The 26,328-nt window shown below is 44.0% G+C and overlaps 1 protein-coding gene across 1 annotated transcript in view; it reads left to right on the top strand.

The window, feature by feature from the left end:
- Nucleotides 1-21,129: 21,129 nt before the first annotated feature.
- LOC114052984 (schwannomin-interacting protein 1-like) overlaps nt 21,130-26,328 on the top strand; it is a 206,371-nt gene continuing 201,172 nt past the window's right edge. Inside the window, exon 1 of the mRNA XM_027875784.1 lies at nt 21,130-21,445. The gene's annotated coding sequence lies outside the window, so the exon portion shown is untranslated. The remainder of the gene's footprint in view (nt 21,446-26,328) is intronic.

Below are 26,328 nucleotides of genomic sequence, written 5' to 3'. Positions count from 1 at the left end.
TGTGTCCATAGCAAACACTGCAGACCAAGGCGCCTCTCTGAAAGAGGCAGACTGGTGTGATGGGTAGAGAGGGCTGGACCCCAAATCAGGAAGACCAGAGTACAACCTGGCTGTTTGACTTGAGGCAAGTCTCTCCAACTCCATGCCCCCCAGGCACCTCAGGGGGCAACAAGCTGCTGAGAAAGTGCCCATCAGCATCGATAGAGGGAGGGCCTCAAGGGGAGTGCAGTAAAGTGATGAAAGCATCAGTCTAGTAAAAAAGAGAAAGGAGGGAAGGAAGAAAAAAAAAGGAAGAAAAAGAAAGAAAGAAAGAAAGAAAGAAAGAGAGAAAGAAAGAAAGAAAGAAAGAAAGAAAGAAAGAAAGAAAGAAAGAAAGAAAGAAAGAAAAAGAAAGGAAGGAAGGAGGAAAGAAGAGAAAAGAAAGTGAGAGAAAGAAAGCGAGGGAAGAAGGAAGAGAAAAGGAAAAAAAAAGTTTGTCTACATAATCTAAGTGTTTAATGGATTTATCCAATCAGATTCCTGGTGTGTGCCTCCCTCCCTCCTACCCACTTATGAAAGACTCTCTCCCTCCTCTGCCCCAGATATTCTTCATCTGAGGTTGTTCACTAAAGCCTATTAGAAATGCATCAAAGTGACTGCTGCCAGCATCTCCTTGGAGCCCATGAATGCTCTAAGGCAACCACCCTACTTCATGAGCAGTCGGGCCCCAAGCCCAGAAGCCCACTTCTTCCAAAAGAAGAACTCCCAGCAAGTCTTGAATTCATTAGAGTTCCAAAGGGAAGAACTCAGAAACTCCTAGCAATTCTTTTTTTTTTTCCTGGCAATTCTTGCAGGGCATTAGCAGGTGCCTTGGTCTGTCCTCAGAGCCTTTCCATTCATAGCAGAAGGCTTGATGCTTAGAACCAATGAAGGTGACTCAATTGACTCAGTAGGAAAACGTAGAGTCAGAGAACTCAGATCAGAGTCTGAGATCGGCCACTTGCTTCCTGTGTGACATTAGACAAGTGGCTTCATTTTTCTGGGCCTCAGTTTCCTCATTTGTAAGTTGGGAAAGTTGGACCAGGCAGCCTCAGAGGCATCCACGTCTCTGAAATGAAAAGATTCCGGGGAGCTTCTTTAGGCCCTTTCTTCAGACACAGCTTAGACTCCACAGCAGCCTTAGCCAGAGCCTGGCTCCCTTCTCTCTGTCTTTGCTGTCAGATCAGCTCCACCTGCCTTCATCACTTGCCCCTGGGCCTGGCTTATGCCCAGGCTGCCACTTAAAGTAGTATTTCAGGAAAACAGCTAGAGGGTGAGACACAAACTGGCTCAGTGCCTGCCGCCATATTGTCTCTGTTTCTGTTCCCTTTCACTAAAGCTCATTCTGTCCTGCCAGGACCTGACATCATTCCCACATCACTTCTGCCCAGGTACCTCCCATACCCAAGTCACCTTACTCTTTTCAGAGCCAAAAGTATATTCCTGGCTGTGCCTTCCCCCTCCCTCACTCTGTTCAGGAGCCAGTGGATGAGGAGAAAGTTGACTGGGAGGGAAAGTGATACATTAGAAGTCACAAGGATCTGAATGGATTTTGGCAAACTGGAAGAGATTCCCAAATAAAACCAGGAGCCTACGGATGTATTCTGTTTTCCGACTGAGGCAATTTTCATCTTGGGTCTTCTGAGTTACCATGTGTGATTTGTATTGGTTCAAGAAGAAAGAAAATCTCTCCACCCCTTAGTTCTTCATTTCATGAGTCAATTCTGACAGTAAATATACTCAACCGTTGTCAGACGTTTCGTAAATTCAGTTACAATATTGCAAAAATCCAAGGAACATAATGGATTAAGAATAAAAATGAAATTCTATCTAATGCCTGCTATGACCATGGTTTCAGTTGGCCATTCAAAGCTTTTTTTTTCCCCCTTACTTTTTAACCCTGAAAATCTCAGTCTATCCCTTTCTCTCTCCTTCCCCTACTGGTCCATACATCTCTAACAGTTTGCTCCATGGAACCTGCAGACCATGAGCAAGTCATGGAACCATAGATTTAGGGCTGGAAGGGAGCTCAAAGGCTTTCTGGTCCAAACCCCTCCTTTTAAAGACACCAGGAATTGAGGCCCAGAGAGGTTGTGAGTTGCCCGTGGTACTAAGAAGCCCTAGAACGTGAAGAAAACCTTAAAGCTCCCCCTGGCCTAGGGGTCCTCATCCTTCTATGGGCCTCATAGGATGCTTGGTAAGTCTAGTAAAGAAGTCTATGGAGCCCTTCTCAGAACATGTTTTTAAATGCACAAAACAAAATGCATGGTATTACAGAGAAGACCAATTATATCAAAATATTTGTTAAACAGCTCACAGCCTCCAGGTTAAGAACTCCAAATTCATTACCCTTCCACCCTTTGTGACCTCTCCCCTGGAGAAGGGAAGTAACACTCAACCCTGGATAGTAGTAAACCTTGAAGTCCCATATAAATGATAGGTATTATTATTATTACTGTTGATGACTAAATAATAGTTAGCATTTATATGTGTATGCATACATTGATATAGATAATGTTACAAAACTTAAAGATTTGCAATTACCTCATCTTATCTTTACAACAACCCTGGGAGGTAGATGCTATTATTATCCCCATTTTACAGATAAGGAAATTGAGACAGAAGCTTAAGTGACTTGGCCAGGGTCATAGTGCTACATAAACTGGATTAGAACTCATGTCCTCCTGACTCTAGGTCCAGCATTCTATCCATGGGCATGTCACTGCAATAGAGCTATTAAGTTTCTGGAAGAGTGAGTGTCTTACCAGAGATGGAGGGGTGGTTGCTTTGATTTTGTGTGGGCTCAGCTGCATCTTCTGTTTTCTGTCACATGAAATCAAGCTTGTCCTATGTTCAGTAATCAATCAGAGTGCTTGCACGGGACCCTGGGGCCGTTTCCTTTTGTCGTAGAGACTTAGGCACAGAAATTTGGGGAGATAAAGCAAACCAAAGTCTGGCATTCTCAGAAGCTTTGAGCAGAACATAAGCCAAAAAGACAGTAGTCTCCTTGCTCTTCCTATGACAAAATGCTCCATTTCCCTATTCAGAGCATTTTCACTGGTTATGCCCCATGCCTGGAATTCTCTCCTTCTTCGTCACTGTATCCTGGCTTCCCTGGCTTCTTTCAAGTATGAGCTGCAGTCCCATGTTCTACAAAAAGCCATTTCTGATCCCCCTTTATTCTATTGTTTTCCCTCTGTTGATTATTTCTGACCTATCCTGTCTCTTTCATGTTAGTACATGGTCATTTGCATATTCTCATCTCCATTAGACTGTCAGCTCCTCGAGGGCAGGGACTTTCTGTTTTGCTTTTCTTTATAGCCTCATCTCTTAGCACCCTGCCAGGCATGTAGTAGGTGCTTAATAAATTCTTACTGGCTGACAAATGGGAAAAGAGATCTTTTTTTTTTTAAGTAATGCCACAAGTTTGAAACCAGTCCGTGAATCCAGAACTTCAGTTCTGGGTCATATGTTACAGTGATAGGCCTCAATTTCCTCTGTCCTAAAATAAGGAGATTGGAATTGGGCTCCATGATTCCTAAGGCTTCTTCCAGCTATAATAGTCTGTGATTGCAATTGACATTCAATTTATGCTCATTAGAAATGTTTAATCTTCCAACTGGTCCGCCAACTTCTATAAAAATGATTTAATTCCTTCATACTTGATTAGACATTAGAAACCAGTAAATAAATGCCCAGCTACAAATTCACACGGCATAGTGTTTATCTAGTCCCCATGCATCCAGATGTGTAATTTATCCAAACAATTTTGCTGGGCATTGTAATTTGCATGAAGGGATCTCTCTAATATCTACATCAGGACAACATCCTTCTCAGTCGGCATTTGTACGTGCCAACTTTCACAGCAGGATGTCTTCGCTCTAAATTGGTCCTATCCATCAGCCTTTCTCTCATATGGGTAGAGAAAGGATGGCGAGAGGACTCTCTGGATTTTGCCAGCTTTGGGTCATGTCTATTCCTAATCATTTTCTAAGTGTAAAGTTATATGGTACCAGCAATGCAAAGATCTGTCCAATGAGCATAAATGTCAAATTTCACCAGACTGAGTGAGAATCACTGATAGAAAACAACCTGTTCGTTCAGTGATAAGAGAATGGAGCGACGAACCTGAGCTTCATGACAAAAGGAGCAATCCAAAGGTCCTACAAAGGAATGAAATAGAACTTTCCCCCCATTAGCCATTACCACTAAGGGGCTCCATTCCCTTTTCTGCAGGGGTAAAGGGAAATGAACACGCATTTATTAAGCACCAGCCATTTTCCAGTGACGATGCTAAGCCCTTGATAAACACGATCTCATCAGAAATAATAAAGAAGGGGACTTACTTTCAACCACAAGTGAAACTTGGCCAGTGTCACAATGAAATCCAACCCAGCCCTGGAGCTGCCTAGGTGGCCTGGCAGAGAAATATTGCAAGAGAAGCCCGGTCCTCTTTTTCTAAGAAGGCAAATAACCCTAAGATAGATCTTTTCTTTCTTCCTGTGTAAACAACATGAGCTCATATGTCATTGAGAAGCCTGCAGCTCTGGGGAAGTACCGAGCACCTAGCAATCACTGCACAAATGCTTCTTGACTGACCTACTGACTCAAGGTGAAAACAAGGAGATGTATGTGATTCTGAAGAAGGCAACTGTGCTTCTAAAGACTTAAGAATGTGATCAATGGCATGACCAGAGAACCAACAAAGAACCTCTGTAGAGAAGAGTCCATGCTCAGGATGCCAAATGAGATACACATTTCTGAATGTGACCAATGGAGAAATACATAATTCTTGGCAATCCACATTTGTTTTAAGGGATTTGTTTTTCTTTTCTTTTCCATGAGAGTAGGGGAGGAAGGAGATAAAAGTAAATACTTGATCAGTGGTGGGGGGAAACTTAATTTAACAAAAAATTAAGCAATTTTAGTGAATATGTGAAAAAATGTTGCTATCAATGCAACATGGAATTATAAAATTAAAGCCAGTCTCAGAAGAATTATAAGATGAATGTCACACAAAGAGCAATGAAAAGGTGCTTAGTAGGTAGATACAGGAATAAAAGATGTCATCAGGAAAATGTATAAGAATTGTACTTGGTGATCACTTGGTGGGAAGAGTGATGAGAAAAAGACAGTCAGAGTGTTCCAAGTGTTAGGAAGTCCACTAGTTGGTGCAGTAGATAGAGCACTGGACATGAAGTCAAGAAGACCCAGGTTCAAATCTTGCCTCAGATACTTACTAACAACGTGAACCTGGGCAAGTCACATCACCTCTGCCTCAGTTTCCTCAACTGTAAAATGGGGATAATAATACTACCTATCAACCAGGGTTGTCGTGAGGATCAAATGATATCATATTGTAAAGTGCTCAGCACAGTGGCTGGCACACAGTAGATGCTTAATAAATGTTTACTGGGTAGACTGCTTGAGATGCAAGGACATTGACTAGAGTAGAACAGGATAGGAAGACAGCACTGGTTGAAGGGATGCCAAGAGATGGAGGGTAGACTCCAGTGCTAGAACATGGAAGGAATGGAATCAAGAGAAACCTCCAATACGGAAGAACAGTAGAACGGCAGGAAGATTGCTGGATTTGGAGCCAGAGGACCTGAGTTCCAATCCTGGCTCTGTCACTTACTACCTGTATGACCTTGGCCAAGTCACCTGACCTCAATTTTCTCATCTGAGGTAGGACTGGATGATCACTGTTGTCAATTCAAACCCTCCACCTATGATTAGTGGAGTTTATAAAATAAGGTTTTATTGGACTCAGAGTGAAGAGAAGGCAGAATGGGATATGGACCAGAGAGGCTGAGAGCTGAATCTATTATTGGGGAGGGCAGCCATGAGGACTTCATTTTCACCACTGATCCTTGACACCTCTTGGCACCTCATGTGGCATGGACCTTCAGGCCAGGTGGCATCTTGAGGGGAAGTCTACCTTGGTGGGTAGGCAAGACCTAGGATGGGGACAAAACAGCCAGAAAGATTGTGGATGAGAAAGAGAAAGGAAGCCTGTCCTCTGGCTGTTGGTGTCTAGCTCAAAGCCACAGCCATCCCTTGCTAATTCCTGCTCTGTTAACAGGCATAAAAAATCAGCACTGTTTTTCCATCTTTTCCATTTCAATAGAAGAATTCTTTGCAAGAGAGGCTACTTCAAGAATTGAGGATGACCTTTGGAAATCCTGTAGGACTGTCAGTATAAAAATGGTCAATGCCAGCTCTAAGGGCTACGGAAAAATTACATTTTTATCCTCTAAATGAGTCCATTGAATAATTGACATTATAAAAGTCATTGTCTGTTCATCTGCTGGAAAAACATTGAGTGTCTTGGGGTAAAGGAAGTGCCTTTGGAGTCTAGTGTGCAAGTCTCAAATCAGAGTAGATCAAGTGGAGGTATGGAATGAATTTCTAGTCTGATGATGGTAATGAAATATTAACTCATTGGGGCTGTAGAGGAGATATGATGTACTTCACATTCACATCAACTCCATGCTACACAAAACATCTGAGTGTCCTCATAAGCTATGGTATATAAGAGTATAAGTATCTAGCTATGCCAACAAAGTAACAAGTCCAGTAGAGAATCAAGGAATTTTGAAGCTAAAAGGTACCATAAAGATGAGATAATCCAAATTCCTTTTATAAAGAAAACAAGGCCCAGAGAACTGAAAGAAAGATTAAAATGAGAAAATACCTAGTGTAACAGTTTCTCTGGACTACTGCCCCAATCCCCCAAAGCACTGACAGGTTGGGTCTTTCGAGGGCAGCTGACTACTACCATGGGGTAGCCATGAGACACTGAGTTTTTCTCATATCATTGATCACAAGCCCCCAACCCATGTGCTCCCCATTGATTATCAATTAGCCGACCAGAATTGACTTTTAGAAACAGATATATACTAATATTGTATAGTAAGAATAGTTGGTATGAAACATTCCCTCCAAAAGGGACATACCCTCACACACAAGGGTCCTGGAGGATATGGGCTCAAACCAAGACAGCACACATGGTCAAAGGGGAATTCATGGACTCTGCTGACTGAAAGTCCTTTTCTCCCCACGAAGCTCCCATAGGTATAGCTCTCTCCTGAGCTGTGAAGGCCAGTGCCCTTGTAGAATGTGGAAGATGTCTTCCCATAGCGTATCTAGTTTGTCCTCAATACATCTCTCAGCATCCAGTGAAAAGGTTACCATCATCTACCATCATCTACCACTATTCCAGGGACATTGCTAGTGACACCAATGAGCTGTCCAAATCTTATTACGACTTTTCAGAGTGCATAAGGGCGTCCTCTGAACAATGTGGAGGTGGGTTGGAAGAGAGAGGGAGACCTCAAACTTTCCCCCCATCACTATCCTGCCCACCAAAGAGACATTTTCTTTTTCTTTTTTTTCTTTTTTTTTTCTTTTTTGGTGAAGCAATTGGGGTTAAGTGACTTGCCCAGGGTCACACAGCTAGTAAGTGTCAAGTGTCTGAGGCTAGATTTGATCTCAGGTCCTCCTGACTCAAAGTGGCATTTTCTTGACCACCATTAGACTAGCTCCCCAAAACATCTGGCTGAAATGCTTTCATACACAAGCACAAAGGTATATCTGATTCTTTCAACCAATCCTAGCCCATTCAATGATTAAAGCACTTCATTCTTCACAAATTAAGGAATGTTTGCACCTTATTTCCACCTTTGTTTGACTGACAGATTCAGTGGAGAGTTCTGGTCTCCTTTCACTGGGATGGGGTGATGGGAATGGGAAAACTTCCCAAAGAACATCTTCACTTTTCCTTTACTTATCCTAAACCTTTCTCATAGGATCTTGTCATTTGATGCTTGGACATCATCTCACTTGTATGTATCTATCTCACACGGACCTATCTATTTCCATGTTGTATCCTCCCATTGGAATGCAATCTCTTCGAAGGCAGAAACTGGTTTTGCATTTTTACTTTTCTTTATATCTTTAGCACTTAACACTTGGTAAATTCCTGTTGACTGATCCAGTACAAGACCTTCATTTTACAAATGAAGGAACCGAGGCCTAGAGAGGTTCAGTGACTTAACCAAAGGTTACACAGAGGCAAAGCCAGGACTCAAACCCAGAATTTTCTGTTTAAAGTCCTGTACTATTTTCATCCCACTAGATTACCTCATATATTCTAAAATTATTCCATCCAGTAGTAATAGAATGGCTAAATGAACACCAACCTGACTCTGAAGGATGATCCTCAAAGGTTTATATGGACATGAATACAAACTTTCTCCTCTTAGTCACTGCTCCTCAAGAACTAGGTTTCATTTTCCACAACCACATCCACTCCCACAATAGAACAAGAGTTCTGCTGCTTACTAAGTGTGTGACCTTGACCTCCCTGAGCCTCAGTTGCCTCATCTGTACAACAGGGTGATGCCTGTTCCTCATAGAGCTGTTGTGAGGCTCAAATCAGAGAGTGCACAAGAAGTGCTTTGTAAGCCCTGAAGCACTATCATGGTCAACTAGGAATTTTTTAATTGAATAGGGAAAAGTTTACTTTCAACAAGAATGGAAATTTGGCAATAATTCTAATGGAATTTCAGTAGCTTGCCTGCTTTGGTGGCATGTTTAAGCACTAGCGCACGCACATATACACACACACACACACACACACACACACATACACACACACACATACTACCATTATTACTCCTAGAATATTGAATTTCTACTCTGAAGAGGCAATGAAATATGAATCTGTTAGCTTTGTTGATGCAAAAGCAGCAAAATGATAGTTATCACATTTGGATAAAAGCTAAACCATACATAAATAAAGGTTTGTGAAGACCTGAGAACAAAAAGACAATTCTGAATACCATTGTATACAGTGGACAAGCGTCTACTGTGTACCCAGGGCATGTGGCCCAGCTGAATCATACAATCATAGAACTGTATGACTCAGAGCTGGAAAGGACCTTGGAGATCATTAACTCATGAATCCAACTTACTCATTTTATAGATTAGGAAACTGAGGGGCAGAGAATTGAAAGACTGAAATTCCTATTAAGCTATGTTATAAAAACAACATAGTAGGAAGTGATCAATAAGTATTTATCCACACCTACTATGTGCAAAACATGGGGCTGGGGCTGAGGCTGGGGCTATAGAGGCAAGAACAAAACAGTCCCTGTCCTAGAGTAGCTTCCGTTCTATCAAGGGAGACATGTACAGATATACACCATGTAAAAAATTGGAGGGAGGGGTGACTGACCTCTCATTTCAAAAGGGTAGAGAACTACTAGTGAGGAAACACCTATAATAATGCCCTTTTCTTGCATTGTGGAGTTGCCTCTTATAAACAATAATCATTTCTTCATAATTACAGACATTTTGATACATTTTAAAGTTTACTAAACATTTTCTATGTATTATCTCATTTGAGTCTCACGAAAACCTATGAGGCAGAGATGACAGGTCTTTTTATCTCCATTTTACAGCTGAGGAAACTGAGGTCAAGAGAGGTTGGGTGACTTGACTAAGGTCACAAAGCTAGTAGATATCAGACTTCAAATCTAGGGCTTCATCTCTCAAACTCTACCCATTACTGCTTCTCCCATTCAGTTGTATGGTGTTTTATGGCAATAAAATTCATTCAAAGCAATCACATAATGGTTTCTTTGATCCTTGTAGCAACCCTGCAAGATAGGCAAAGGGTGCAGGTATTATTATCCCTATTTTACACACGACAAAACTGAAGCTTGGTGGGGTTGGGTTACTGGCTCAAGACCACATAACTATCAGGAACCTAGATTTTCTGACCCTGCCCACTTAGGACATTGGCTTGCACTTTAAATGTGTGTCATTCCTACTATACTTAATAAAACCCTTCCTTTCTATGGACTTTACAGTTGAGAAAGTCACTACACAAATATTATTTCATTTGACATAACGTATAACCCAGTCATCTCTTCTCCCACCACCCAATCAAAGAAGGTAATGAAGATAATTTTCAAGTAGCTTACCCTGGATAGCATTCTATCTTCCAAATTTCTGGGGGGGGGCAAAAAACAGAATATGACTCTTGGCTGAGTAGGCAAATCTGTTGCTATTCAAGATTCCATTGTTGCTTAAAGATACAGTAACAGTATCTCGAAAGCTGCTGTTACACTTGAAGGACAATTGGATAATATGAGCCCACCATGGTCTTTTGGTACTCCGGTGGATCTATAATGCATAATTTCATCAAAGTGAGCATTTCCTCTTCTGGGACTGCTCACAAGCCCTCCATGCCTTCTCATTCTTTGTGATATTTATCCAACAAGTCTTTCCAAGAACCCTCCATAAAGGATCCAGCCAATAAACTAGAGCTCTCTGTCTCTCTTTACCAGTGATACACTCAAGATATCCATAGGTTGCCTCTCTTTCTTGATCCATGACTGACTCCTTCCTTTTCCTGGCATTCGTGTCCTTGGTAATATCTTTTATTCAATTTTCCATAGTAAGCCATAACTTAGCCTGATACCACCTGCTTATAAGACCCTTAATCCCAATGCATCCTTTCATTGTCATGTTGGACATTTGCAATTTGGATTTTTTTTTTAAAGATCGTGGCATTCTTTGACCCACAATCATAAGGCATTACTAGGAGAATACTAGCATTTAAAAGATGAGCTTTTGCAATAATAAGCAGTTGGAGACTTTAGAAAGCACAGCTCAGTGCCTTAAAATTTGATCTAGCCCAATCTCCTCCTAGGCAGAGAGGTGGCATAGCGGATAAAGTGCCAGATTTGATATTAGGAAGACCTGAGTTCAAAATCTGCCTCATATATTTACTAACTATAGCAAGTCACTTTATTTCTGTTTGCCTCAGTTTCCTCAACTGTAAAATGCAAATAATAATAGCACTTATCTTCCAGGGTTGTTGTGAGGATCAAATGAGATAATATTTTTAAAGCATTTCATATACATTGAAACATTATAAATGTTAACTATCATTGCTGTTATTTAGAAAGACTTCAGAGTTCCAATCCAACCCCTCACTTTATAGTTGAAGAAACTGAGGCCTTGAGAAATCATATAGATAGTAGCATAGCTACTGCTCACACTCCTCCTTTTCCTCTGAAGTGTTTTACAAATGGACAGAGTCTCTCTGCTCAGGCAGGAGATCACTTGTTTCTCCATGGAGTGGTTTTGAGGATTTTTCTACCTCCTTTTTGTGGTGACTGTTTCCTATCAATCAACAATCCCTTTAAAAATTATGCTAAAGTCACCTTCTTTACTTTTGTCCATTTTCCGTGTTTTGGAGTTGACCATAACTTATGTAACACAGGTGTTTTCTCCTCCTATAGTCTTTCTTTTACTTTGATCCAACCAGCAGATGCTCTGACATCCCCCAGACAGCTGACTGGTTATTGCTGCTTCCCCCGACCCTAGAAAATTACAGTTACTCCAGATGCCAACAGATAAATGCCTGATGTTCTCTGGCATCATTCAATCTGGAATGCCCCCGAAGACTCCAGAAAAAAATGAGCTCCTTTCTCAGCCACCACTGACTATAGAGAGAGAAGGCTTGAGCCCAGTTCACCCATTTCCTGGTCACCTTTCTCTAGCAGTTTGTAGGGATCAGGCACTATGCAAGTTCCTGCCTCCAACCCTCCTAGCAGCCTGGTAATGGAGATTTGCAGACTCTGAAAGGTTAAGTTCTTTGGCCATCTTCACCCTAAGTTAATCACCCAGCTCCTCTGCCTCTCATGTTTGAAGGTCTCCTTAAGGATTATTATCAAACACAGTCCTGGAGTCATCTCTTCACGTATGGTTTGGTCGTGAGCCAGCCAGGCTGAACTTTATTCCAGCTTACATGTAAAATTTCCTCGAGAATTTAAGGAAGGCTGTTGTTCTGATTGCCCAAAGATGGAAATAAGTTAGCAAGAGTTTTGGCTCTGGAGTCCAACTCGCCTCACTAAAAAAAGACTACTGACCTCTGCCCCTTCTGAAATAGCAGCATGCCAAGTAAATGACTCACCGTATGTACTCCACTAGAAAGTTGAGTTCTTGACAGTGAGTTCCACATATCTCAGATGTGCCGGAGTTTTCTCTAGCAGCTTGCCACACAATGATGCCTACCCAGCTGGCAAGCCCTCCTCCTTAGAGCCAATGAGAAGAGGCAGCTTCGAAATCTGGTGAGATGAAGGAAGGTCCAGGCAGACTGCTAACAATTAATAGCTGGGCTAGACTCTTGGCTAGCCAAGAGTCCTCTCCAATGGTTCAAAGAAGCTTCCCATATGTGTTGTCTCCCTGTGTTAGAAGGTGAGCTCCTTGAGGGCAGGGATTTGTCTTGCTTTTATATTCTTATCCCCAGACTTTACTTAGTACAGTGTTTTGCACAGAGTAAGTGATTAATAATTACTTTTTCATTCATTTATCCATTCATTCATTCATTCAGTTATTCATCCATCTGTATGAGCGTTCCCTCCACCAAGGTAGCTAACAATCCTGCAGAGCCTTACTAAAACGCGTTGGGATCATGGATATAAAGTTGAAAGGACAGTAAAGACCGCCCACTTCAAACTCCTCGTTTTCAGATGAGAACACTGGGGCCCAGGGAGGGTACGTCGCATCAGAGGCAAGATTTGAACCCAGATCCTCTGGCTCCAGAGCCAGTGCTCTTGTACTGAACAATACCACCTCCACCAATTGGTAGGGACCACCCCCCAAAAAATGACCTGGTTCAGGGAATCTAAACCATCAACTATTCAGTTGATGAGTCCTCTCCAAACTTAGCTAGGCTGGTCCCCAAAACACACACTCTCTCTCTCTCTCTCTCTCTCTCTCTCTCTCTCTCTCTCTCTCTCACACACACACACACACACACACACACTGTCCATGAGGGGGCCCTTGTGACATCACCAAGAGCCCAGGGTCATCTCTACACCCCACCGTGGAGCTTCACTTTAGTGGAGAGTTGGCATTCTAGTTTAATTTTATTTTGCATCTAAATAGATGAACACCCTTCTCATAAGAAAAGAGTTGGAAGAAACCCTGGCTGCTGTTGGAGCTCCCTTGAACCAGAGTCATTTCACCTCCTTGAGACCCAGTCTCTTAATCTGTAAAATGGGTAGGATACCTGCACAACTTGTATTACAAGGTTGTTATAAGAATCAAAGAGAGAATGTATGTATGATACTTGGGAACCTACAAAGTGCTATATTAATGTCAACTAGATTTATTTTGATTCTATTTCCTCCATAGCCCCGTGTTTATCACTTATTGGCCAGTGATCTTGTACTAAGCCTCTGTGCTCAGCAAGGCTGGTCCTTTGATGGCACACGCAGCTCATCACAGAGCTAATATTCTGGTCTAGAAAAGAATGTTCTAGAGTTTGTGGTGCATCGACATAACCTTTGAGAACCCCAGTGGAGGATAATAACAATGATAACAGCAAAAATAACAGTAACATCTAGTACCACAATTATTTTTCTTATCCATCAATAAACATTTAGTAAGTGCCTCCCATGCCCCAGGCACTGTGCTAAGCCCTACGGGTACAAAAAGAGGCAAAAGACATCCCTGCCCCCAAGGACCTCACAATCCAATGTGATCTGCTTGTCGAGTTTTGCTTTTTATTCAGTAAATCTTCACCTGGATTCAGCATCAACTAACCCACTGGGAATCAGAGTGAAGGGACTTTTATGAAGGCGAAATTGCCAAGTAAAGGCAGGTGTCCACTGAAAACCTTGAGAGCACACTCGTGCTGCCCCAGAAATCCTGCATGCTCCAAATAACGTTGAATGCATTTTGTGTTCTCCTCACTAGCATAGCAGCTAGGGTCTCTGAGATGGAAACCCTTTGTAATTTTTCAATCAGCTGCAGGATGCCCAGCAGAATCCAGCCTTTTGTCATTGGCTCTCCTCTTCAATCTGGCAATAAACAAGCATTTGTTGAATGCACACTGCGTTTCCTGCACTGAATGAATGCAATCAGTCCCTCCTGACTGGAAGGCAACAATGTGATGTAAACGATAGAGAACCGGGGACTTGGAATCAGGAAGACCTGGGCTCAAATCTTATGTCTGACATGTGCTAGCTTGTGTGACCATGAGCAAGCCATCGACCCTCTTCCTCATCTGTAAAATCAGGGCAAAAATTCCTATAGCTCCTCTCTCACAAAGGGATTCTTGCACTCAAATGAAATAATGTATATAAACTTGAAAGAGTATATGAGTGGCAGTTATTATCATTGAGTCACACTCTAAAGGGAAGAGAATAAGCTTTCATTAAGCACCTTCTATGTGCCAGGCACTGTGCTAAGTACTTTACAAATATCTCCCTTGATCCTTACAACAACCCTGGGAGGTAAGTACTGTTATTATCCCCATTTTACAGATCAATGATTAAGTGGCTTGGCCCAGGGTCACAAAGCTAATAAGTATGTGAGGCAGAATTTGAATGCAGGTCTCCCTGACTCCAGGCCCTGGACTCCATCCACTCCTCTGCCCATCTCCCTACTGCAAAGGTGTTACTGGGGAAATAGAAGTGGAGAAGGGTGGAAGTTTCCCAGTGTTGCTTTCAAAGAGGGATTCTAGCATATTGTGCTTGGCCCCAGAACCTGAGTTCTTGGGCTTCTTTTAAGCTGCGAACCCCTTTGGCAGTCCGGACTCCTCAAAAGAATGCATAAAAATATACACTGGATTGCAAAGGAATCTACTTACACTGAAATGTAGTTACCAAAATGTTTAAAAAAGAAAAAAAACAGTTCAGGGAGCCCAGGTTAAGAACCTCTGCCCCAGAGGAGAGAAATAGGAGCAGTGGGCAGAGGTTGCGAAGATGGGGACTGAGGCTTGAAGTAAGGAAACACTTCTGTGCAGCTTGGGGCTGGACTGGACTAGGAGCTGAGTTCAAATCCCAGTTTTGCTGCTTACTGGTTGTGTGACCTTGGCCAAGCCCACTGAATTGCTCAGGCTTTCATGTCTTTATTTCTAAATATTACAGTTAAACTTAATGACATCTGAGGTCTCTTCCAGCTCTTGATATATGATGAATGAATGACCTAAGAGGGCAGATCCTTCCTCAGTGTAGGTCTGTATCTGTCTCTCTCTGTGTGTCTCTCTCTCTGTCTCTCTGTCTCTGTCTCTCTCTCTCTCCTCTCTTTCTCCCATTTCTCTCCCTCTCCCTCTCTCTCTCTCTCTCTGTGTCTCCCTCTCTGTCTGTCTCTGTCTCTGTCTGTCTCTGTCTCTGTCTCTGTCTGTCTCTCTGTCTCTCTCTATCTCTCTCTGTCTGTCTCTCTCCATCTCTCTCCATGTCTCTGTCTCTCTGTCTCTCTCTGTCTTTCTGTCTGTCTCTCTGTCTCTCTCTGTCTCTGTCTCTCCCTCCCTCTCTCTTTCTCTCTCTCCCTCTCTCTTTCTCTCCCTCCCTCCCTCTCTCTCCTCCCCTCCCACCTCTCTCCCTCTCTGTCTCCTGGTGCTCTCCTTGTTCAGGAGCAAATAATTTGCACCTCTGCTCTATATGCTTTGCTGGCATGTTCTAATTAATCCCTGGGAACTCTAGAGGTTAAAGTAAAACACGGGGCCTGGGGGAGATAGGTGACTTCTCACAGTACCCCCAGCTGGGTGTTAGCAGAGGCTCTCTTCCAAAACCTTGAGAATTCAGAAGCGTTATCCTATATTCGTCTAATCACCAAGGGGTTCAGGTTCCATTATCAGCTCTGCAGGGGGTTCACCTTGTGACTCTGAATTACCCTTCTCTTTCCCAGCTCTCCCATGGAGAGACATTTTAATTAGAGGGAGAAACTAAGGCAGATATGATCAGGGGACATAATAAGGTCCGTAAGAGAATTTGAAGGCCACCCACCCACCTGCACATTGGAGTCTCTTCTGTCTTTATTCCCTATAACTCCATCTGGCCAAAAGAACCAGCTTCCTAACCCTTCTCCCACTCTGGGCTTCACCCCATCTTTAGTACTTGTCTTATGAAGCTGTGGCCATATGTAAGTCACCTCAGCATATAAACACCCAAACTTGAGAACTGTAATCATGGCAGCTCATATTTCTATGGTGCTTTTCTTAGGGTAACTAGGAGGTAAGTGGTGTAAGTAGGTAATTGGTTCCAGCCCAGTGGAAGTATGCGGTATGAATTTGAATAATGCAACCACTCCACCATTCATGCAAATAGGACCCCAGCTGTATCTTTATTCCCAGGCAAATGGAAATGCTTTGTAGATAGTTGGGCTCTGAGGGCCTGGGAATGTGAAGAGGCCTAGAGATGAACGTTTGGGGGTCATCTGTATAAAGTGATAATGGAGCTCTGAGAGTGAAGGAGCCTGCCACAGGAGATAATATAAAGAACAGGATAAGGGATAGGTGCTTATACCTACTTTTAAGGCATTGCAACCATCAAAGGATACAGAGAGGCAGCCCTCAGAAAGGCAGGAGAAGCAGGAACAGTGTAGGGTTTCTAAGCCAAAATAGTAGATATGATGCAGAAGGAGGGGATAGTTGCCTCTGTCAATTGGTATAGAGAAGTTAGAAGCCTGGACAAAGGCCATTAGTCTGAGCTGTTAGGTCACTGGTGACTTTGAAGAGAAGAGTTTCCATAGGTCGAAAGTCAAATTGTAAAAGGTTGAGAAGAGTCAAGGCAACAAGCATTTATTAAGCACCTACTGTATGCCAGGCACTGTGCTAAACTCTGGAGGATACAAAGATAGGCAAAAACAGTCCCTACCTTTGAGGAGTTCACAATCTAATGGGGGAAGCAATATTCATAGAACTATGTACAAATAAAATGTAAACAAGATAAATTAGAGATGACCTCAGAGGGAAGGCATTAAGCATTAAAGGGAATTGGGAAGGACTTTTTGCAGAAGGTGGGATTAGCTGGGGAAACCTGGGAAGACTGAATGTGGAGGCATGAGGGAGAGCCAGCGAAGATGCCCAGAGCTGGGAGATGGAGGGCCTTGTGTGAGGTACAGCCAAGAGACCAGTGTCACTGGGTCTCAGAGTACCCAAAGGGGAGAAGATATAAAAAGACAAGGATGGCAGAAAGCATCCAAGTTATGATGGGCTTTAAGAAGGAGATGTCACTTCCAAGAAAACTAGCGGTGAAAGAGAGAAGGGGAGTTTGATGTTAGCTAGATGGGGGAGGGAGATCAAGAGAAGGCTTTATTGGCATTCCGGGGGAGCTGGGAATGTTCATAGACAGATAAGCAGTCAGTGGAAAGGAAAGACTAAGAACTGGGATTAAATCCCCTTCATCACAGGGTTACTTCTGCCATTAACTGAGATGACATCTACAGAGCTTGTCCAGGTCCAATTAATATAGACTCAGCCTTAAAGTCAGAGGGACTTGGGTTCACATTCTACCCCTTGTCACATACTAGCTCTATGACTAGCTGTGTGACTATGGCAAATCTCCGGCATTATAAACCGCAAGTAAAGGGAATTCCTTGCGGTGACACAGTCGCAAAGAAACAAAAGCATAGAGAGCATGAGGTCGGAGGAATTAGAACAAGAAGAAACCTCAGAGGTTATTTCCTCCAATTCCATCATTTTACAGATGGAGAAACTGAGGCCCACAGAGGTTAGGTGACTCACCCAAGGTCTCACAAGCATTAGGTAGAGTTCTGTTTTCTATTAGATTTAAACTCGTGGACCACTTAGTAGAGCAGAATGTAGTAGGTGGTGGGAGGAGACGGGGAGTCAACTGGGCAGAGGGAGGGGTGTAATGTGAGATGCCGATGTCTAAGTTTCAGGGCCAATGATTAACTTTTAAAGGCATTCTTTGGCCACTGTCCTAAGAGGGAAATTGCTTGTAAGGAAAGGAATGTCAGTGGGTAGGGAAGAGAGGGTGAAGCAAAAATTCATCCATGCATTTCTTCCTTCCTTCAGCAAGTATTTGTTGGCTGCCCCCGGAGGAACAGAACTGGGGTTGGGGCAGGGGGAGGATTCAGAAGTATCCATTTCTTTCCTAGAGTTTTGTGCCTTCCCATTTACCTGAGTGAGGTCTGTAGGCTTGGAACGATTGAAGAAGAATATTAGGGAATAAGATCAGAGATTTTGGATGGAAGGGACCTCGGAGGAGAGACCAAGGACGCCAAGGTGGGCTCCATCCCCTCCTCCCAACCTCCCTATTGGAGGGCTTTTTGACCTGGGCTCTGGTCATTTTCTGGTTGTTAGCGCTTATGATTTTCATAACTATGTCAATAGGCCTGGTTTCCTTTGTAACCCAATGTACTTTATTTTAGAATTAAAAACATTATTCTGAGAAGGATCCACTCCACTGCCAAAGGGGTCTAAGACACCCAAAAAGAATGAGAAACCACATTCTAAATAATACTGTTTTTGCCTTTTTTTATGCCCAGAGTTGATGTGCTTAATGACCTCATCTAACCCCTTTAATTTATAGGTGAGGTCACTGAGCCTCAGAAAAGATGAGTGACTTGCCAAGGTCACACAGCTAATTCCCACCAGGTCCTCCAGAGCCAGCCCTTTTTCTACTGAACCACAATGTATGTAATAGAATTAAACGCCAAAAGCTATTTAATAACTGACCAGGGTTAATAGGAAACCAAGAAGGGCGGAGTCAATGTTAGAGGACTCAATAGGAAGACTCAAGGGGACAGTGTTGTTCTGTGGAGAGAATGTTCGATTTGAAGTCAGAGGATCTGAGTGCAAATCCCAACTCTGTGATTTACTGTCTAAGTGACAACTTGGGCAAATCGCTATATTCCTCAGGGCCTTGGTTTCCTCACCTATAAAAGTAGGGGGTTGGACTCGTTGACCCCTCAGGTCCCTGTTGGCTCTAACTCGATGAGATCTATTCAGATCGTACAGGAAGTGGGTGGGTGAAGGGCGAGCAGGGAGTGGGAGAGCCTGGCCAGGGAGGTTGGGGACTGCATCAAAACCTCTTTACTTCTCAGAGGCTAACATGGAATTGCTTTTAGTCTGCCCCCTTTCAAGAGGCCAGCTTTACGCCGAAGGATCAGCAGAATTTTTGTTTAAACACATTCAGGTTTTAATCCCTGCGTGTTTGAAGGTAAATGAATCTGTCAAACTTTAACTGTGATTGTCAGTGGAGTAAGAGGGAAGGGAAAGAGGGAGGGAGAGAGACAGAGACAGAGATAGAGACAGAGACAGAGAGAGACAGAAACAGAGAGACAGACAGAGACAAAGAGAGACAGAGACAGAGACAGAAAGAGAGAGACACAGAGGGAAAGAGAGAAAACATAGGCTCCAGGAGTCTAGGATAGAAAGGGGTCTGCTGCCTGCCTTCATCACAAGATGTGTCCCTATGACCTTAACCTCTGGACCAGCCAAAGGGAGCCCATAACCAACGCTTCTCTCCCCATCGGATGCTGGACAGAGTGCGCCTGTAGAGCGAAGGCCCTGTGCATCTCACTACCTTCTGTGGGCGAGAAAAGTCATGCCTTCTTACTTGAACATCAAGGAGGAAGGGGCCTGAGCTTCTGAATGGCTCACAAGAACATAGGTGTAGTGTCAGAAGGCCTCAGAGGCCATCTAATCCAACCCTCTTATTTTACAAATGGGGCAACTGAAGACCAGGGAGGTCGAGTGACTTAATTAGTTCCCATTGAGGAATATAGAATGTAAGCTCTTCAAACGCAGGAAATGTCTCTTCATTGTGCCCTTGGTACCTAACACAGTGGGTGGCGTAAGAGAATGTGCTTTAAAAATGCTTGAATGAATGAAATGAAAGTTGAATAACTATAAATCTGAATATGCCAGAGGTTGAGAAGCTAGCACGTATGGGGAAAATGTATGGGGCATCTATATGGCACAGTGGATGGAGTACTAGGGCTGGAGTTAGGAGGACTCCTCTTTCTGAGTTGAAATCCTGCCTCAGACACTAGCCGTGTGACCCTGGGCAAGTCACTTTACCCTCTTTGCCTCAGTTTCTTCATTTGTAAAATGAGCTGGAGAAGGAAATGGCAAACCACTCCAGCATCTTGGCCAAGAAAACCCTAAATGGGGTCACAAAGAGTCTGAAATGACTGACCAACATCATGGGGGAAATGGAGACCCTGAATGTAGATGTCTTTTTTCAAAAAGACTGGCAATGGAAGGAAAGAGAGAGATGGAGTAGTAGCTAGACTGGAGGACCAGGAGGAGGATTTATAAGGAATAGGAAACCTGATAATGCTTTTCTTTTCCAATTATGGAGAAGGCTGCTGTCCCCATGAAATACTGTTGTGCTGGGTAGAGCAACTTAGACAGAAAAATGTTTCCCACCCTTTGGAAGTGAAGTAGAAGACCTGAATTCAAATCTCAGCTCTACAGCTGGGTGAGGTGGACACACTTAATCCCTGTGGGTCTCAGTTTTGTCATCTATAAAATAAGGCATGGATCTAAGTAAGGTCCCTTCCAGCTCTGAATCAGTGAGCCCGGGAACCTTCCTGAAGTTGAAAGAACAAAAATCACACTTTCTGCAAGAAGCCTTTCCCGTCCCTCTGTTGATTACGTGGACTTTATCTAGCATGTATCCTGTTTGTACTTAGCTGTTTGCCTGTTCCCTCCCCTTGAGATGAGCTCTTTGAGAACAGGGACAGTTTCGTACCTTTCTTTGTATCCCCATATCTTAGCACATGGTAGGCTTAATAAAAGCTGGTTGACTTGACTCTGGAATCAGAAGATTGGCTTTAAATCCCTCCTCCTGATGGTTACTACTTGTCTCACTTAACCTCCCTCCGCCTCAGTTTCCTCACCTGTAAAATGAGGGGGTGGGATCAGATGGCCACTGACATTCTAGCCATAAAGTTATGTTCTACGATCTTATCTTTTTGACCTGGAAAAAGCCACTTCCCCTGATTCTCTGTTTCCTTATCTATAAAATAAGTTGGGTAAGAGGATGCCTTCCGTCTGTCCCACCTCCAAGTCCCAGTTAGCCCTTCTGCTCCAGCGTGATTCTAATCCTACACATCCGAGCTTAAACCGTTGCATTCCAAAAGAAGGTCGCGAGCCTCCTTGGCCTCCCAGGTTTCCTGGCAGCCCTGTAAAGAGGCTGCTTCTATCCTTATATGGTGAAAAGGGCCCTGTCTCTTTAAGTCCGGGAGACTGAGCTTCAGACATGCCCTCGGAAGTTTTGCAGCAGACTCAGCCTCCAATGTGCGATCCCGGCGGCTTTGCAGGTGAGCTCCCGGACCTTCCCCTCAGACTGTGCCCTCCTGGCGGGCCCCGGCCCAGCAGGCTTGGCATGGCGTTGGGGGAGGGTGCCGGGGCTTGAGTTAGCAGAAGTTTGAGTGGCAGGGCAGGAACCCGGCTGCCCGTGGATAGCAGGGGCAGGCATGCAGCTGCAGCTGGCTGCCTCTAACTTCCAGGATAGGACGGACCATCAAGGTTACAGAAGGCGCTGGGATTGGCACCGGGACTGGCATCGGGCATTGCCCCCCCCGAGGATGCATGTAAGGACTTGTGCCCAGAGGAGGCCGTTAATCTGAGCAAGGGCAGGGGGTAAGTGGAGCCGGCTAAATGACAGACCCCCTAGAAGAGAGCTTTGGGTTTAGAGCCAGTCAGGCCTGGGCACCGAGGGAAGGAAGCTTCTGCAACTGTTCAAAGCCCTGCGGGCCGTGCTCTGGCTGAGAGATGCAGGCACTCTACTAGAGGGTGGCACGACTGGGCGTGGATGTGAAGTGAGGGCAGGGCAGTACCAGAGCCTGGATTCTCTGGGCAGGGGCAACTGATTTACAGCAAAATGAGGGGCCTGGACTGAAAATCTCCAAGGCCCCTTCCGTCTCTAAACTCTGTGAGCCTCTGATTTCAGAATGGGTAGGTAAGAAAGCACTATGGTTGTGGGGAATGTGGGGGGGAGGCAGAATGCTGCAATTTACACCCTGGACCCTGGAGCTCTGAGCGCAGGGCAGCAATCAGACTCAGTGGAGGGGCTGGGAGAAGCCCTCCCAGCAGAGGGAGTGAATGCAGCCTGGTCAGCCACCAGATCAGTTTCACCAGACTTTTAAGGCTTCTCTGACCAGGAGTCATCAGAAAAGGAAATCTAGGGGATAAAGGTCTGTCCTTGGAGTCTGGAAGATGTGGGTTTAAGGTTTTCCTGTGGAACCCACCAGCTGTGTGACCTCAGCAAAATGGGGATGGTCACAGCACCTACCTCTCAGTGTTGTTGTGAGGGTCACATGAGGTCATCTATGTAGAGTGTTTTGCCAATCTTAAAAGGCCTGATAAACAGCTATTGTTAGCTACTTACTCTTTTTATAAATAGCTCTTATTAGCTATTGTTGTATTTGGTCTGGACCTGCCATTTCATTGGTGTGGGGATCTCCTGGTGTGGAAGGATCTTCCACCAGTGCAGGTCAGTCACTCATCTCTTACAGGGGAGCGGTTAAGTGACTTGTCTAGGGTCACACACCTAGCAGGCTCCAAAATAAAACCTGATCCTACGGCTTCCAGATCCCAAGGCCAGACCTTTATCCCCTAGGTCAAGAAGGAAGTGTGGTAACAGTAGAAAGAAGGTTGATTTTGTAGTGAGAAGATCTGAGTTCAATGTTGACTCCGAGACTCCAATCATATGATCTTGGAGCCAGAACTGGAAAGAATCCTAGAGGTGATTAGTCCGGCAAGCTCTTTGCACAGATGAGGAAACTGGGACCTGAGGATGTTAGGTGACTTTCCCAAGGTCACACAGCACAGCCATCATCATAGGTAGAATCTGAACTTAAGTCCTCTTCCTCCTGAGTCAATGCTCTTTCTACTTGGTGACCTCAAGAAAGCCATTTAGCTACTCTGGGCCTCAGTTTCCTCACCTGTAACATGAGGTCCCTTCTAGCCCTGTATCTGTGATCCAGCATTTTCTCAGTAGTAATGGATTACTTTTCTATGATGCTTTGCTGCCTGTTAAGGGATTTCCTCACAATTTCCCTTCTGTTATCCCATTTTTACAGACAAAGACACTAAGGTCCCGGGGGGTGAGGTGGGGGATATTAAAGGAATTCCCTTACCATATCATTGCCACTTCAAAACAAAACGTAAAGAGTCGTGATTTGTTCAAGGTCATTAGCGCAGCAAGATGAGAAGCTGAACAATCAGGTGTAGGATGACCAGAGACCCTAGAGATGGTCTCATCTACCGCCCCCTCTTCCTTTTATTAAAAAAGAAGAAACCGGAGCAGCTAGGTGGTGCAGTGGGTAGAGCACTGGCCCTGAAGTCGGGAGGACCTGAGTTCAAATGTGGCCTCAGACCAAACACTTCACACCTACTAGCTGTGTGACCCTGGGCAAGTCACTTAACCCCATTGCCTAGACAAAAAAAACAAAAAACAAAAAGAAGAAACTGAAATCTGTGGAAGGAAAGTCATTTACCCAAAGGCACACAGCTGATAAGAGGCAGATTCAGGATTTGGACTCAGGTCTTTGGTGGCCAAATCCAGGCTTCCCCTCATTCTAACACTTCCCAGATCCCAAAACTCTTGCTCAATTTCATGTGCACAGTATTGTGTGACCTTGTGTACTGGGTTCAGATCCTGCTCTGACATCTACTACCTGTATTATTCAGACGTGCTGACTGTTTGTGACTGCCATTTGGGGGTTTTTTGGTACATAAGGTTAAGTGACTCGCCCAGGGTCATACAGCGAGTAGTATCTGAGGCTGGATTTGAACTCAGGATTTGTTGCCCTACTCACTGAGCCTCTATGACCCTGAGCAAATCAGCTAAGCTCTCTGAGCCTCAGCTACCTTATCTGTAAAGGTGTTGGAACTGAGGGCCTTCCAGCTGCCTTCCATCTCCAAATCTATCATATCAAACTTTTTCAGCCTCAGTTTCCTCATCTGTAAAATGGAGCTAATAAGGACAGCCACCTTAGTGTTATCAGGAGGATTCAATGAGGTGATAGGTGTACAGTGCTTTGAAAACCTTAAAGTGTTGTATAAATGTTAGACATTTTCAGTAGGCTTACCCTGGGGGGGACCTTTAATGAGCCCCTGGGGTAGTGGAGGAGGTGGGGGTGGGGAGGACCGGTGCCCCTCAGCACCCACCAAGGCCTCGAGCACATGGAGGACATAGAAGAGGAGGGAGCCCGGGGTGGGATCCTCACCATCACTCTCAGCTGCATTTAGGCCCATGAGTCATCCAGAGGCCAGTGGTTCTCAGCAGTTGTTGTGAAGGGGAGTGAGCACCCAGGCTAGATTAAAATTCTTTACATACTCCAAGCCTTTTTAAAATATTTATTCATCTGAGCAGTCACTGAAGAATTCTTTTTATTATTAACGAACAGGTCCTCCATCTAGCCTCAGCGCTTTCTACAGGCAGGGTCCTCTTGCTTCGTTTTCAGGCATCTTCTGCAGCCAGGCCTTTCCCCCCTGACCTTTCTCCATGACTGATCACAAGACCATTATTCATGAACTCAACAGAAAGGTGTGCTGTTGACCCTAGGAGTCTCATGGGCTTCCAGTCGGGCCTCATAAATTCAAAATAACTGAAGTCCTAAGCAAAACATTCCCTTCTGTTTTCATAATATAGGAGACAGGGAAGCTTCCAAAGTTGCCTTCTCTTCTCCACCCAGCATTAGATACAATCCAGAAAGCTGGGAAGGAACCTCTGAGGTTGTCTGATTCAACCTCTTCTGCTTACGCAGTAGGACATGCTAGGCCCGGAGAGATTAAGCAGTTTGTCTGAGCTCACCCAGGAAAGGTGTCTGAATTAGAATTAGACTCCAAAACTCAAAGCCCAGCCACAGCCCTAGCACCTCTCTGAAAAAGATAAGCTGGGTGCTTTTGTACGCAAAATCAAAGCTTTTTTATTTAAAAAAGAAAAGTGATTGCACTTCCTTACATTTACACAGATTCAAGGAGAAATGCTCAGCTGAAGATTTATTACTTTAAACACCTAATTTACATTGGGACTCATCTCAAAAATGGGAATGATAATCTATCCCTTAGCTCATCATAGGATATTTTGATAATCCTGTTGGCTTGGCAAAAATAATAATTCGGTGGAAGAGTATAGTGATAGCATATTTATAGAACCATAGGGATCGAAGACACACAGAGGTTCAGCCTCAGGGGTCTAACCTACTATAGACCAAAAAAGACCCAGCTGGCTTTAAAAAACCATCTTGGGGGCAGCTAGATGGCACAGTGGATAGAGCGCCGGCCTTGGAGTCAGGACGACCTGAGTTTAAATCCAACCTCAGACACTTGGCACGTACTAGCTATGTGACCCTGGGCAAGTCACTTAACTCTGGCTTCCCTAGGTACCTTTTTCTAGTGACTGACAACTCTCTCTTTTATTAAGGAGTTCTTAAATCTAGCCTACGTCCCTCATGACTCCATTTATGCTACTCTCTTTTTGTTCTGTGCTCAGCAGAAATGGAGAGCAGTTGGTCAGTTTCCTTTGACATAAAAATATTCCGTAATACGCTTGTCACTTGATGGAGAACATTAAGATGCAGCAGAGAAGAAGGTGCAGAATCATCTATCAGCAATGGACATTTCCTAAGCACTTTAAGGATCTGCAAAGTACTTTACATACATTATTCTATTTGAGCCTGCTGACAACCAGGTGAAGGCATCATTATCCCCACTTTCAAGAAGGTTGCATGGTTAGTGAGTGAGGGCTTGACTCCCCATTCCAGCAGCCCATCTGCTCTATCCCATGGTATTTGGAGGTGAAGATTCTAGTTCCCAGCTCTGACTTTGGGAGAGTCATTCGCTCTCTCAGAGGCTCGGTATCCTCATCTGTAAAGTGGAAATAAAAATGCCTTCCCTCTATCCTAGCCCTAGCTTCCTTTCCCATCAATTCAATCCATTAACAAGCATTTATTAAGTGCCTACTATGTGCCAGCCACTGTACCAAATCCTGGAGATACAAGTACAAAGAATGAAATAATCCTGAATCTCAAGAAGTTTACATTCTAATGGGAGAAACAGCAAGTACATACATGTACATATACATACATACATACATATATATATGAAAATTCAGGCTAAATATAAATAAAGCAAATTAAAATAAATAAAAAGTATTTAAACGCAAGCTAGTTTGGGAGGGAGGGTACTAGCATTTGGGGGAGGGCGGATCAGGGAGAAGGAAGTGCTTGAGGTAGGTCATAAAGGAAGAGAAGAATTCTGGTGGTAGTAGGAATATCCTAACCCCTGCCTCCATGCAAGTTAGGCTAGTTTTTCCTTTAAAAGCATGCAGACCATCTTGCAGACTCGGTCAGCTCAGGGAACTAAGGCTTAGCTTGTTGGCATCACTTCCTCATCGCAAACACATCTCTGTGCTCTTGGGTGCCTGGCTGCTGGATCACACAGACAAGGAAGGTCTCCATGGACCTTCTCCTATGGCCAAGTAAATCTCCTTTTGTTAATTATTGAATGACCTAAAA

Source organism: Vombatus ursinus, unplaced genomic scaffold (assembly GCF_900497805.2).
Source record: "Vombatus ursinus unplaced genomic scaffold, bare-nosed wombat genome assembly UNPS02014810.1, whole genome shotgun sequence".
Classification (NCBI taxonomy): Eukaryota; Metazoa; Chordata; class Mammalia; order Diprotodontia; family Vombatidae; genus Vombatus; species Vombatus ursinus.
The sequence above is the reverse complement of the archived record's forward strand: the minus strand, read 5'-3'. Positions and strand labels throughout refer to the sequence as shown.